Source organism: Crinia signifera, chromosome 1 (assembly GCF_055691185.1).
Source record: "Crinia signifera chromosome 1, ASM5569118v1, whole genome shotgun sequence".
Lineage (NCBI taxonomy): Eukaryota > Metazoa > Chordata > Amphibia > Anura > Myobatrachidae > Crinia > Crinia signifera.
This window is the reverse complement of record NC_139217.1, coordinates 184,194,103-184,207,491: the sequence shown is the minus strand read 5'-3', so window position 1 is coordinate 184,207,491 and position 13,389 is coordinate 184,194,103.

The window sequence follows — 13,389 nt, the reverse complement described above, 5'->3', positions numbered from 1 at the left end:
TCAGTGAAGCATAGTCCTGCCGGTGATAGCTTTGCAATAGCTAACTATCGTGCATGCTCCTTGGTCCACTCGGAGGTCCCAGCTTCGGTTGGGCCTTGGTCAGCTGTTCCCGATTATTTGTCCATCAGTTCCTGACTCTGTGCTTATATCCATGAGTCTTCCTTCTAGGAAACCTGTTTCTCAGTTCTTTCTATTGTCCTGCTTGCTGGTTATTTCATGTTCAGTGGTGTGCCACTTTCTCGTCATTTAGCACACCTCTGGGTATATATGTATTCTTTCCGCCACAGAGCTGTCCCATATTCTGTTTTTTGGCAAAGACATTTGCCTTTTAACAGTGTCATTCCTTGTTTTTGTGTGGTGTTTTATTGTGCTTGCAGTGATGTTATTTTGTGCCCCTTGTGTGGTGTTATATTTGCTGTATATTACACTTGCTCGCTCATGTTGTTTGCAACTTGGTTGCTAAGTTTCCTTTGCAATTAGATAGCAGATGTAATTAGATTGATTATTTTATTTGTTAATACCGCAGTGTGGTTCGTTACCTTGTTACCTTGTGACATACATTACTCAGTTTCTCCTTTTGTTATTTGTCAAGGATTGCTGACACTTTGTTCCACATAAGACCTGATGGCACCGGAATTTGGACCGACTTAATTTGCTCCTCCAAACATGGCTATTAGAGGTGAAGCCCTAGTTACGCAGATGTTGGCCATCTTTGGGGAAGTTCAAGAAAGTCAGTGTAGGGTCTGCTGTGACTGTTCTAAACAGTGGTTACGCCTTGGGGTTCACAACCGATTCATAACAAATACATCACATGTGTACAGGGTCTGCTGTACGGACATGTTGTATTATTTGCAAATGTACATTTATCAAAAATTATCAAAACAATATAATAAGGACCTGTGTATTGTACATACATATCACACATACATATAAGGTGAAGTGCTTGTGCACTTAGGTAGTAGGAAGGTGTGTTTGTAAAGATTAAAAAGTGTTCATTGGACGTGTTACTTGTACCTAACTTTTGCTGTATTAGGACTGTAGTGGATTCTCGTTGGTAGGAGTGGGAGGCTGTGTCAATGTTGGATTTTAGCAGCTCTTAGTCCTTGCTCCAAGAGATGGTATTTGGGTAGGAGGCTGCTTGATTTTAATCAGATACAGTATTAAACACAGTATTAGCTTTTTTAAATGTTAATTGATACTCTGTTATGTAGTGATGGTTTCACTTGGTGTCTGTTTTGACACTCCTTCCAAGTGATGCTTTTATTATTTATATTCTGCTAAATTGCAGTTAATTCACTACATATTTGGGTATTGGTTAGCCTCTTTTTGTTTGTTGCCTTGTTCAGCTTAGTGTGGTTTGTGTTGTTATTGGGGGATTTTGTTATCGTCCTGTAACCTGCCCAATTTTTAGGATCGTGGTCTCTGCATTTATTATATGCAGGCCAGGTCCATAATCAGATTGGACTTATTCTTTCCAAATTTTAGGATCATGGTCTCTGCATTTATTATATGCAGGCCAGGTCCATAATCAGGTTGGACTTATTCTTTCTTCTCTATACAGGCTAAAAGTGGGAGGTGGTTTGGTATTCAATCCAACAGAGTAGTACACTACCCACCAGTTCCATCTGCCACCAATCACCAGCTAGGGGTATCTGGCGAGTGCTCAGCAATACTGAGGGTGGCTACATCTGCATTTCCAAAGATGCCAAGGATTTTGTCCTCTCTTGTCCTGATTGTGCTAGACATATAGTTTCTCGTTCTCTGCCTATTTGGACAACTCATGCCGTTAGCCATTCCTACGGCTGTGGTCGCACATTGCCATGGACTTTGTGGTAGGTCTCCCATTATCCTCTGGGTTTCAAACTATTCGGGTGGTCAGTGACCAATTTTGGTCACTTTGTGGCCTTGAGACAGTTGCCGTCGGCTAAAGTCTTGGCACATCTTTTTCTTCGGCATATTTTTAGACTCCACGGTCTGCCCACGGACCGGGGACCACAGTTTGTGTAAATTTTGTTTCTCTTCTTTAAAGATTATGCTCAGTTTGATCTGGGCTATTCACCCACAGTCAAATGGTCAGACAGAATGGCTTAACCGGTCCTTGAAACAATATTTATGCTGCTTTGTGTCTAAGTTGCAAAATAACTGGACAGATTTTCTTCCTCTTGCCGAGTTTGCCTACAACAATGTGTCGCCATTCTTTTCTGCCTTCAGCTATCATCCCAGAGACAACTCATTTTCAGCCTGAGGCCCCAGTATGTTCCTCCCCTGTGACTTCTCGTCTTAATTCCATTTTGAAAAAGTGCACGCTGCTCTAAAAGAGGCTGCTTTTCACAAGAAAGTTTGTTTTGGTAAATTCAGGTGTCCTTGTACATTTAAGGTCAGTGACTGGGTCTGGTTTTCAACCCAGAACATCAAATTTCATCAACCCTTGGCCAGATTTGGTCCCAGGTTCATTTGGTTGCAGTTACCCAGGACTCTCAAAATGACCAACACTTTTCATTCCTCTCTCATTAAATCAGTTATTTTTTTGAGTAAATTCCCTCAAAAGGTGTTTAAGGGTCCAGTGGATGTCTAAGTTCAACAGGAGTTTTTGGTAGAATAAATCTTGGATTCCAAGATCTACCCTGGTTTTCTCCGCTATGTTGTCCATTGGAAGGGGTATGGACCAGAGGAAAGATCTTGGTTATTAGATAAAAATCTACATCTACACATTTTTTACCTCATAAACCCTGGATTTAGTGGTCATTCAACCCCTCCACAAAGGGGGCTACGGTTAGCTGCACTGGTGGGTGGCCAATTCACCGGGCCTTCATGCTGGCTGCGGCTAGACACAGCTGGCAAAATCAGGTCTGGGGAGCTTGGTTGGCGCCTCTTTAGGTCATTGGTCACTTTACCTTTTTAAGGGAGTCAGTGAAGCATAGTCCTGCCGGTGATAGCTTTGCAATAGCTAACTATCGTGCATGCTCCTTGGTCCACTCGGAGGTCCCAGCTTCGGTTGGGCCTTGGTCAGCTGTTCCCGATTATTTGTCCATCAGTTCCTGACTCTGTGCTTATATCCATGAGTCTTCCTTCTAGGAAACCTGTTTCTCAGTTCTTTCTATTGTCCTGCTTGCTGGTTATTTCATGTTCAGTGGTGTGCCACTTTCTCGTCATTTAGCACACCTCTGGGTATATATGTATTCTTTCCGCCACAGAGCTGTCCCATATTCTGTTTTTTGGTAAAGACATTTGCCTTTTAACAGTGTCATTCCTTGTTTTTGTGTGGTGTTTTATTGTGCTTGCAGTGATGTTATTTTGTGCCCCTTGTGTGGTGTTATATTTGCTGTATATTACACTTGCTCGCTCATGTTGTTTGCAACTTGGTTGCTAAGTTTCCTTTGCAATTAGATAGCAGATGTAATTAGATTGATTATTTTATTTGTTAATACCGCAGTGTGGTTCGTTACCTTGTTACCTTGTGACATACATTACTCAGTTTCTCCTTTTGTTATTTGTCAAGGATTGCTGACACTTTGTTCCACATAAGACCTGATGGCACCGGAATTTGGACCGACTTAATTTGCTCCTCCAAACATGGCTATTAGAGGTGAAGCCCTAGTTACGCAGATGTTGGCCATCTTTGGGGAAGTTCAAGAAAGTCAGTGTAGGGTCTGCTGTGACTGTTCTAAACAGTGGTTACGCCTTGGGGTTCACAACCGATTCATAACAAATACATCACATGTGTACAGGGTCTGCTGTACGGACATGTTGTATTATTTGCAAATGTACATTTATCAAAAATTATCAAAACAATATAATAAGGACCTGTGTATTGTACATACATATCACACATACATATAAGGTGAAGTGCTTGTGCACTTAGGTAGTAGGAAGGTGTGTTTGTAAAGATTAAAAAGTGTTCATTGGACGTGTTACTTGTACCTAACTTTTGCTGTATTAGGACTGTAGTGGATTCTCGTTGGTAGGAGTGGGAGGCTGTGTCAATGTTGGATTTTAGCAGCTCTTAGTCCTTGCTCCAAGAGATGGTATTTGGGTAGGAGGCTGCTTGATTTTAATCAGATACAGTATTAAACACAGTATTAGCTTTTTAAAATGTTAATTGATACTCTGTTATGTAGTGATGGTTTCACTTGGTGTCTGTTTTGACACTCCTTCCAAGTGATGCTTTTATTATTTATATTCTGCTAAATTGCAGTTAATTCACTACATATTTGGGTATTGGTTAGCCTCTTTTTGTTTGTTGCCTTGTTCAGCTTAGTGTGGTTTGTGTTGTTATTGGGGGATTTTGTTATCGTCCTGTAAACCTGCCCAATTTTTAGGATCGTGGTCTCTGCATTTATTATATGCAGGCCAGGTCCATAATCAGATTGGACTTATTCTTTCCAAATTTTAGGATCATGGTCTCTGCATTTATTATATGCAGGCCAGGTCCATAATCAGGTTGGACTTATTCTTTCTTCTCTATACAGGCTAAAAGTGGGAGGTGGTTTGGTATTCAATCCAACAGAGTAGTACACTACCCACCAGTTCCATCTGCCACCAATCACCAGCTAGCGGTATCTGGCGAGTGCTCAGCAATACTGAGGGTGGCTACATCTGCATTTCCAAAGATGCCAAGGATTTTGTCCTCTCTTGTCCTGATTGTGCTAGACATATAGTTTCTCGTTCTCTGCCTATTTGGACAACTCATGCCGTTAGCCATTCCTACGGCTGTGGTCGCACATTGCCATGGACTTTGTGGTAGGTCTCCCATTATCCTCTGGGTTTCAAACTATTCGGGTTGTCAGTGACCAATTTTGGTAACTTTGTGGCCTTGAGACAGTTGCCGTCGGCTAAAGTCTTGGCACATCTTTTTCTTCGGCATATTTTTAGACTCCACGGTCTGCCCACGGACCGGGGAGCACAGTTTGTGTAAATTTTGTTTCTCTTCTTTAAAGATTATGCTCAGTTTGATCTGGGCTATTCACCCACAGTCAAATGGTCAGACAGAATGGCTTAACCGGTCCTTGAAACAATATTTATGCTGCTTTGTGTCTAAGTTGCAAAATAACTGGACAGATTTTCTTCCTCTTGCCGAGTTTGCCTACAACAATGTGTCGCCATTCTTTTCTGCCTTCAGCTATCATCCCAGAGACAACTCATTTTCAGCCTGAGGCCCCAGTATGTTCCTCCCCTGTGACTTCTCGTCTTAATTCCATTTTGAAAAAGTGCATGCTGCTCTAAAAGAGGCTGCTTTTCACAAGAAAGTTTGTTTTGGTAAATTCAGGTGTCCTTGTACATTTAAGGTCAGTGACTGGGTCTGGTTTTCAACCCAGAACATCAAATTTCATCAACCCTTGGCCAGATTTGGTCCCAGGTTCATTTGGTTGCAGTTACCCAGGACTCTCAAAATGACCAACACTTTTCATTCCTCTCTCATTAAATCAGTTATTTTTTTGAGTAAATTCCCTCAAAAGGTGTTTAAGGGTCCAGTGGATGTCTAAGTTCAACAGGAGTTTTTGGTAGAATAAATCTTGGATTCCAAGATCTACCCTGGTTTTCTCCGCTATGTTGTCCATTGGAAGGGGTATGGACCAGAGGAAAGATCTTGGGTATTAGATAAAAATCTACATCTACACATTTTTTACCTCATAAACCCTGGATTTAGTGGTCATTCAACCCCTCCACAAAGGGGGCTACCGTTAGCTGCACTGGTGGGTGGCCAATTCACCGGGCCTTCATGCTGGCTGCGGCTAGACACAGCTGGCAAAATCAGGTCTGGGGAGCTTGGTTGGCGCCTCTTCAGGTCATTGGTCACTTTACCTTTTTAAGGGAGTCAGTGAAACATAGTCCTGCCGGTGATAGCTTTGCAATAGCTAACTATCATGCATGCTCCTTGGTCCACTCGGAGGTCCCAGCTTCGGTTGGGCCTTGGTCAGCTGTTCCCGATTATTTGTCCATCAGTTCCTGACTCTGTGCTTATATCCATGAGTCTTCCTTCTAGGAAACCTGTTTCTCAGTTCTTTCTATTGTCCTGCTTGCTGGTTATTTCATGTTCAGTGGTGTGCCACTTTCTCGTCATTTAGCACACCTCTGGGTATATATGTATTCTTTCCGCCACAGAGCTGTCCCATATTCTGTTTTTTGGTAAAGACATTTGCCTTTTAACAGTGTCATTCCTTGTTTTTGTGTGGTGTTTTATTGTGCTTGCAGTGATGTTATTTTGTGCCCCTTGTGTGGTGTTATATTTGCTGTATATTACACTTGCTCGCTCATGTTGTTTGCAACTTGGTTGCTAAGTTTCCTTTGCAATTAGATAGCAGATGTAATTAGATTGATTATTTTATTTGTTAATACCGCAGTGTGGTTCGTTACCTTGTTACCTTGTGACATACATTACTCAGTTTCTCCTTTTGTTATTTGTCAAGGATTGCTGACACTTTGTTCCACATAAGACCTGATGGCACCGGAATTTGGACCGACTTAATTTGCTCCTCCAAACATGGCTATTAGAGGTGAAGCCCTAGTTACGCAGATGTTGGCCATCTTTGGGGAAGTTCAAGAAAGTCAGTATAGGGTCTGCTGTGACTGTTCTAAACAGTGGTTACGCCTTGGGGTTCACAACCGATTCATAACAAATACATCACATGTGTACAGGGTCTGCTGTACGGACATGTTGTATTATTTGCAAATGTACATTTATCAAAAATTATCAAAACAATATAATAAGGACCTGTGTATTGTACATACATATCACACATACATATAAGGTGAAGTGCTTGTGCACTTAGGTAGTAGGAAGGTGTGTTTGTAAAGATTAAAAAGTGTTCATTGGACGTGTTACTTGTACCTAACTTTTGCTGTATTAGGACTGTAGTGGATTCTCGTTGGTAGGAGTGGGAGGCTGTGTCAATGTTGGATTTTAGCAGCTCTTAGTCCTTGCTCCAAGAGATGGTATTTGGGTAGGAGGCTGCTTGATTTTAATCAGATACAGTATTAAACCCAGTATTAGCTTTTTTAAATGTTAATTGATACTCTGTTATGTAGTGATGGTTTCACTTGGTGTCTGTTTTGACACTCCTTCCAAGTGATGCTTTTATTATTTATATTCTGCTAAATTGCAGTTAATTCACTACATATTTGGGTATTGGTTAGCCTCTTTTTGTTTGTTGCCTTGTTCAGCTTAGTGTGGTTTGTGTTGTTATTGGGGGATTTTGTTATCGTCCTGTAACCTGCCCAATTTTTAGGATCGTGGTCTCTGCATTTATTATATGCAGGCCAGGTCCATAATCAGATTGGACTTATTCTTTCCAAATTTTAGGATCATGGTCTCTGCATTTATTATATGCAGGCCAGGTCCATAATCAGGTTGGACTTATTCTTTCTTCTCTATACAGGCTAAAAGTGGGAGGTGGTTTGGTATTCAATCCAATAGAGTAGGACACTACCCACCAGTTCCATCTGCCACCAATCACCAGCTAGGGGTATCTGGCGAGTGCTCAGCAATATTGAGGGTGGCTACATCTGCATTTCCAAAGATGCCAAGGAGTTTGTCCTCTCTTGTCCTGATTGTGCTAGACATATAGTTTCTCGTTCTCTGCCTATTTGGACAACTCATGCCGTTAGCCATTCCTACGGCTGTGGTCGCACATTGCCATGGACTTTGTGGTAGGTCTCCCATTATCCTCTGGGTTTCAAACTATTCGGGTGGTCAGTGACCAATTTTGGTCACTTTGTGGCCTTGAGACAGTTGCCGTCGGCTAAAGTCTTGGCACATCTTTTTCTTCGGCATATTTTTAGACTCCACGGTCTGCCCACGGACCGGGGACCACAGTTTGTGTAAATTGTGTTTCTCTTCTTTAAAGATTATGCTCAGTTTGATCTGGGCTATTCACCCACAGTCAAATGGTCAGACAGAATGGCTTAACCGGTCCTTGAAACAATATTTATGCTGCTTTGTGTCTAAGTTGCAAAATAACTGGACAGATTTTCTTCCTCTTGCCGAGTTTGCCTACAACAATGTGTCGCCATTCTTTTCTGCCTTCAGCTATCATCCCAGAGACAACTCATTTTCAGCCTGAGGCCCCAGTATGTTCCTCCCCTGTGACTTCTCGTCTTAATTCCATTTTGAAAAAGTGCACGCTGCTCTAAAAGAGGCTGCTTTTCACAAGAAAGTTTGTTTTGGTAAATTCAGGTGTCCTTGTACATTTAAGGTCAGTGACTGGGTCTGGTTTTCAACCCAGAACATCAAATTTCATCAACCCTTGGCCAGATTTGGTCCCAGGTTCATTTGGTTGCAGTTACCCAGGACTCTCAAAATGACCAACACTTTTCATTCCTCTCTCATTAAATCAGTTATTTTTTTGAGTAAATTCCCTCAAAAGGTGTTTAAGGGTCCAGTGGATGTCTAAGTTCAACAGGAGTTTTTGGTAGAATAAATCTTGGATTCCAAGATCTACCCTGGTTTTCTCCGCTATGTTGTCCATTGGAAGGGGTATGGACCAGAGGAAAGATCTTGGGTATTAGATAAAACTCTACATCTACACATTTTTTACCTCATAAACCCTGGATTTAGTGGTCATTCAACCCCTCCACAAAGGGGGCTACGGTTAGCTGCACTGGTGGGTGGCCAATTCACCGGGCCTTCATGCTGGCTGCGGCTAGACACAGCTGGCAAAATCAGGTCTGGGGAGCTTGGTTGGCGCCTCTTCAGGTCATTGGTCACTTTACCTTTTTAAGGGAGTCAGTGAAGCATAGTCCTGCCGGTGATAGCTTTGCAATAGCTAACTATCGTGCATGCTCCTTGGTCCACTCGGAGGTCCCAGCTTCGGTTGGGCCTTGGTCAGCTGTTCCCGATTATTTGTCCATCAGTTCCTGACTCTGTGCTTATATCCATGAGTCTTCCTTCTAGGAAACCTGTTTCTCAGTTCTTTCTATTGTCCTGCTTGCTGGTTATTTCATGTTCAGTGGTGTGCCACTTTCTCGTCATTTAGCACACCTCTGGGTATATATGTATTCTTTCCGCCACAGAGCTGTCCCATATTCTGTTTTTTGGTAAAGACATTTGCCTTTTAACAGTGTCATTCCTTGTTTTTGTGTGTGGTGTTTTATTGTGCTTGCAGTGATGTTATTTTGTGCCCCTTGTGTGGTGTTATATTTGCTGTATATTACACTTGCTCGCTCATGTTGTTTGCAACTTGGTTGCTAAGTTTCCTTTGCAATTAGATAGCAGATGTAATTAGATTGATTATTTTATTTGTTAATACCGCAGTGTGGTTCGTTACCTTGTTACCTTGTGACATACATTACTCAGTTTCTCCTTTTGTTATTTGTCAAGGATTGCTGACACTTTGTTCCACATAAGACCTGATGGCACCGGAATTTGGACCGACTTAATTTGCTCCTCCAAACATGGCTATTAGAGGTGAAGCCCTAGTTACGCAGATGTTGGCCATCTTTGGGGAAGTTCAAGAAAGTCAGTGTAGGGTCTGCTGTGACTGTTCTAAACAGTGGTTACGCCTTGGGGTTCACAACCGATTCATAACAAATACATCACATGTGTACAGGGTCTGCTGTACGGACATGTTTTATTATTTGCAAATGTACATTTATCAAAAATTATCAAAACAATATAATAAGGACCTGTGTATTGTACAATACACAGGTCCTTATTATATTGTTTTGATAATTTTTATAGATGTGGGGATATTCCTCTCGGACTCCCGGCCGGCACGGAATTCAGGTGACGCCGTCAGCAGCCGCCAGAGGCGCCGGACCGCGCCGCGAGTTCTGACAGGATCTGAGCAGGTATTTAAAGCATATGTTCACTGTATGAAGTGTTGTTCATGTTTTTGCACCTTGATAAAGAGGCCTCTAGGCCTTGAAACCTTGGTTATCCACTTGGTGTGGTCTGAGTTATTCTGCGAGTGCCGCCGATCCATCCCCCCTGTGCATTGACAGCCTAGAGCTGCCGTTGGAAGGGCACCGCTTTATTCATCCTGCCGTTTACCCACTTACCTGTGCTTGGAGTGCCGCCCCCCCCCAGAACTGTATATACATATATATATATCAAGCAGGTACCAGAGAGAGCGATACTAGTTACACTTGATGTAACTAGTCTTTACACTAACATTCCCCATGAGCTAGGTCTTGCAGCATGCAGAGAAGCTCTACACACCAGCGAAGCATATACTGGTCCTCCGACAGAATTTGTACTGTTGCTCATTGAAGAAATTCTCACTAAAAATTACTTTTTATTTGAGGGCCGCTTTTTCCTACAGCGCCAGGGGACCGCCATGGGCTCTAACATGGCGCAATCTTACGCCAATATTGTGATGGTGGCTTATGAGGACAAGCATATCAGCGGCAACAGTGCAGTGAGCAAGGACATCTCACTGTACGTAAGGTATATAGATGATCTGTTACTGATCTGGATGGGAGGAGAGGAGAAGCTTCTGCCATTTATTGACTATCTTAATGCTGTCCCAGGGACCATTAAATTCATCAACAGCTTCAGCAACAAATGCATAAACTACCTGGACGTTACCGTTATGATTGAGAAAGGCCTGATAGCCACCAAAATCTATCATAAGGACTCCGACAAAAACACCCTACTTCTTGCATCAAGCTACCACCCAGACCCACTGAAACGTAGGTTACCATTCTCACAATTATTGAGAGTGGCCAGAATTACATCTAATCAAGAAAATGCCAAAACAGCCATGGAGTTGATGAAAAAGAGGTTCCTGGAGAGGGGATATGACACCATAGAAGTGGAAGAAGCATACACCTAAGTCCTGAAGCTTAAACGTGATGATCTCCTGAAGGCTAAGGAGACCACAACACAAGAGAAAAGTGACAGAATGAATTTCGTGAGCACCTATACGGTGGCCTCCAAGCAGATAAGAAAGAAAATTAATGAACATTGGCACATAGTGTCGAGTGATCCGGTCCTTTCGAAAGAGATCACAGGACCACCCAGATTTGCCTACCGAAGAGGCCCTAACCTCAGGGATCTACTGGTCAAGACTAAGTCTAACCCCAGCGTGGGTTCTAGACATAACTGGCTCAAATTAAGAAAAGGTACTTTCAAGTGTGGGGGATGTGTCAACTGCCAGTTCCTACTGACTGGCAGTAAATTCACAAATCCATCTAATGGCGAAGAGTTCAACATAAAGTGCCACCTGGATTGCAACAGCAAGTTTGTCGTCTATGCCCTTCAGTGCCCCTGTAAAATGCTATATGTGGGTAAGACATCCCGCATGTTAAAGGAGAGACTTAACCAACATCGGTCGTCCATCAAGAAAAGTACTGACCCCAACATTGCCCAAAGTGACCTTAAGAATCTCCCTGTCGCAAGACATTTTTTGGAACGCTGCCACAAGGTTGTGGATTTAAAGTGCACCATCCCTGACCACATACCTCCACTTAGATATGGTGGCGACAGAGAGAGACTACTTCTCCAAAGAGAGCCCTCTTGGATATTTAAATTGAAGTGCCAAGCCCCGCTGGGCTTGAATGAAGACTTCAAGATACAGTTATGCCCAAGTACATCGTGGTTTACAACGCGCTTTTTAGGGCTCTGACTCGCGAGTTGCAGATCGCGTTATGTCCTGCGTCATGTACCACGCCATGCAATACATAGTTTAACCACTGGGTGACTAATGCTCCACGTTAAGACTTTACGCTACGGATTTTTGCTAAACAGCCACTTTTCACTACGGATCTTGTCCTTACTTTACGGACAGAGTGTTTGTACAGTATTTATTCGCAGAAGCAGCTACGTACGGTCATTTATGTAATTGGTACAAAAGCCATGCTAACCTTTGCTATTGCTGGATGACTACTTAAAACATTATTTGAGGACCTACAGTATCATACTTTACACTACGGATTTTGTCCTTACTTTACGGACAGAGTTATTTTATTTTATTCGCAGCCGCAGTGACGTACTGTATGGTCATGAACTGTATGTCATTGGTGCAGAAGCCATACTCACCATCTGCTATCACTATATTCAGAGGCAACAGTGGCCTAACGTGTAGAGGCACGGCTTCCCTATCTCAGTATCAGTAGTTCGATCCTCAGTTGGTTACAATATATTTTTATTTTTTAAACGTTCTTTTTTTTTTTTTTTTTAAACCAATACAGGTACTGTAGTTACAGTAGTTGGTGCTTATCAAATTCTTTCGGACTTTTCCAAAAACAAAAATTCACAATGGCAGGCCTCCATGTACAGTACACGATAGTTAATACCCATACATACTGCGCTACAGAGAACGTTTTTTTTCGCAAAATAGATTTAGCTTTTCAGGTAAAATTCCTTGCCTTGAGGACCGTGTTTCGGGATTAAATTCGCTAACCTTTGCTAACCAGCCACTTTTCACTACGGATCTTGTCCTTACTTTATGGACAGAGTGTTTGTACATTATTTATTCGCAGAAGCAGCTACGTACGGTCATTTAAGTAATTGGTACAGAAGCCATGCTAACCTTAGCTATTGCTGGATGACTACTTAAAACATTATTTGAGGACCTACAGTATCATACTTTACACTACAGATTTTGTCCTTACTTTACGGACAGAGTTATTTTATTTTATTTGCAGCCGCAGTGACGTACTGTATGGTCATGAACTGTATGTGATTGGTGCAGAAGCCATGCTAACCATCTGCTATCACTATATTCAGAGGCAACAGTGGCCTAACGGGTAGAGGCACAGCTGCACTATGTCAGTATCAGGAGTTCGATCCTCAGTTGGTTACAATATATTTTTATTTTTTAAACGTTCTTTTTTTTTTTTTAAACCAATACAGGTACTGTGGTTACAGTAGTTGGTGCTTATCAAATTCTTTCGGACTTTTCCACAAACAAAAATTCACAATGGCAGGCATCCATGTACACGATAGTTAATACCCATACTGTACATACTGTACTGCGCTACAGAGAACGTTTTTTTTCCGCAACAATAGATTTCTCCAAACTCAGACAATAAGATGTTGATTGCAGTCATATGTTAATTGCAGTCTGCCTTTTTGTTTCGCTGGTAATTGTACATAATTCAAATGCACCTATCAGCTTCATGAAGGATTTCCTTTGTATCTGCCAGCATAAATTCAGCTACAGATACTAAAATTGTCAAACTATCCAGTTTGTTTTTCTGCATCTAAACCGTGTAGAATTGCTACGGATCGTCTCTTCATCTCTTGCCTGTATACAAGCACGAGATTGTACCTGTACACCTGGACTATTCATTCTGCTGAATCCAAAGTCAAGTTGTTGCTGCGTTCGTGTTTCTACCAAGCTTTACCATCATACTGCCTTCCTTCTGCAAGAAGAGTACAGTACTGTATCTTCTCGCTGGAGCAGTAAGTACTGTACACTATACAGTAGTACAGTCATTTGTACATTT